The sequence below is a fragment of the Onthophagus taurus genome, chromosome 3 (genome assembly GCF_036711975.1).
Source record: "Onthophagus taurus isolate NC chromosome 3, IU_Otau_3.0, whole genome shotgun sequence".
Taxonomy (NCBI): Eukaryota; Metazoa; Arthropoda; class Insecta; order Coleoptera; family Scarabaeidae; genus Onthophagus; species Onthophagus taurus.
In genome coordinates, this window is record NC_091968.1 from 17,019,656 (window position 1) to 17,022,266 (window position 2,611).

A 2,611-nucleotide genomic window follows, 5' to 3' on the forward strand; every position below is an offset into this window, starting at 1 on the left:
GTCTTACTGGGAATGAGGAAAATTGTTAATGGGTTATCTTCCGGAACTCAACAGTTTTTCAAGTTGATCTATGAAATGTGAAGGCAATTTTTCATCCTCAAAATATTAAGGAGGGCAGTCAAGACAATTTTTATTTCATTAAGTATTTCAACTACTACAATTACTGAATTGTTGCGAATAAAGGGCTAAATCTTGTTTAGATGATTCTGTATAAGCTTCTTTTCTTCAAATAAAAAAATGTAACATTCCAAGAATCCTAATTCGTTAGGTATTTCTATTAAAGCAATATGTGTCCGATTTATGATTATGTAGAGGTGGAACAGGTTCAAGGTGATTGGGGGAAAACGATATAGGTTGGATATCACCAAATCTGGCAGTTAATTTAATAAATATCTTAATATTAGATCTCGTTTAAACCAGCTTTATTGCGATAAGAGAGATTTTACGTCGCTTATGTCATCCTAACATTGAGTATTGTGAGGATTTAGAAGACCTTTGTTAATTAATTGAATTAAAATTTCTCTTAATATACTTTTTGATGTTGTTTTATTTTAATTGTCCTAATCGATTTCGACCACTTGGTCGTCCTCAGAAGACGTCTACATAACGTACAATTAAATTAAAATTAAATAGAATACAATAATACAAATAAACTTACGTCAGAAACGGTACACATAAATTAAAAAATTCTCCAACATGAATATTTTTTAGGTATTATCTGTATTTTCACGTGTTATAACACAGCGCGGTTGGAGGGTTGGAGTTATAGCGAGGTTATGTTAAAGTTGATAAACAGAACTTTGAGAGGTTGACCTTGATAATAATACAATATTAATTCAATGTAAAAAATCACATTTCACACAAACGAACTCAACTATCATCGATTTTAGTTTTTGAATTTCTCGTTTGTAAGATAAGGGTCCTTTAAACATAGATATAGGGGTGTATATTGAGGTGTTATTTGGTCGTTTAAGATCGTTTTGTTTGGGTGTTTATGTATGAACTTATTTATTTCATATAATTCCATAATCTCCATAAAATTTCCCTTATCTAGTCGGTGTAAAATTTTACTATTTTTGTCTTCGTCGAAATCATGGTTTTGGAACATTAGGTGTCTTCCAAAATTTGAGTTCTCTTTTGTTTTGTGTTCTCGAATCCGTTGACTAAGATCTCTTCCTGTCTCTCCTATATAGATTACTCCGCAAGTGTTACAATCTAACTGATATATACCGCTTTTCTGCAAATGATTTGTTTGGTCTTTGTTATTTATTAGAATATTTCTTAGAGTATTTTTTGTTTTAAAAGATAAACATATATCGTATTGTTTAAATTTTTCCAGGAAATGATATTGATCTATATGTTGTATCGTTCACTTTTTTGTCATTGGTTAGAGTAGTGATATTATATAAATTGGTTTTGTGTTGTATTTTGTTTATCAGTTTATGTATTCTATGTTGCGGAAAATCATTTTTCATTGCGATCTGCTGTATGATTAGAAGTTCTTTTTCTGTTTCTGTTGCTTTTAGGCTTGAGTTTAATGCTCTCCAAATGTACGCTCTAAAGGCAGCATATTTCTGCGATTCATTGTGGTATGAGTTATAAGGTATAATGCAATCAGTCTGAGTTGGTTTGCGATATATTGAAAATTCCAAATTTTTATTGTTTTTATGTATGGTGAGATCAAGGAAATTTATAGAGCTATTTTCTTCTATTTCTATGGTGAAGTTAAGATTTTTATGTAATTTGTTGATGTAATTATGTAGGTCATTTATATGTTTTTCGTCTTCTATTATTACCAAAATGTCATCAACATATCTTCGCCATAGTTTTATGTATTTTTGGAAAGGATTGCGGTCGCTCATTATTTTTTCAGTGTCGATCTTATTTAGAAAGGTGTCACTCAGAATTCCACTCAAAGGAGAACCCATTGGTAATCCATCTTCAAAACCATAAATGGTATTATTGAATTGACAGAAATTCTGTTTAACACATTGTTTAAACAATAATTGTGTATTTTTAATGTCTTCATCATCATTTAATGAGTCTTGAATGATTTCTTTAATTATTTCAGTGGTCTCCAAAACAGGTACATTTGTATACAGGTTAGAGATGTCAAATGAAATTATTTTGTAGTTGTCTTCCATTTTTATGTCCTTAAGTAGCGAAATTAGTTGGTTTCAGTTATTTATTGTATATTCTGGTTTGAATTTAATGTCATTTTAAGGAAATTATCCAACCTTACTATACATATAACCAACCAACTATACAGTTTATTGGAATTGCATAAAGAAGGCCAACCGATTCGACCTATAATCAGCAGCGTTAATTCCAGCACTTACAATTTGTCTAAAAGGTTGGTTAATTTCCTTAAAAATGACATTAAATTCAAACCAGAATATACAATAAATAACAGAAACCAACTAACACGTGAAAATACAGATAATACCTAAAAAATATTCATGTTGGAGAATTTTTTAATTTATGTGTACCGTTTCTGACGTAAGTTTATTTGTATTATTGTATTCTATTTAATTTTAATTTAATTGTACGTTATGTAGACGTCTTCTGAGGACGACCAAGTGGTCGAAATCGATTAGGACAATTAAAATAA

At 29.9% G+C, this 2,611-nt stretch overlaps 1 long non-coding RNA gene across 1 annotated transcript; it reads right to left on the reverse strand.

Annotated features, from left to right (window-relative positions):
* Positions 1 to 529: 529 nt before the first annotated feature.
* Positions 530 to 1,312, reverse strand: LOC139429424 (uncharacterized). The gene is made up of 2 exons (XR_011640071.1): positions 659 to 1,312; positions 530 to 599 (listed from the first exon to the last, which is right to left on the reverse strand). It is a non-coding gene; the product is annotated as an uncharacterized lncRNA (long non-coding RNA).
* Positions 1,313 to 2,611: the final 1,299 nt, after the last annotated feature.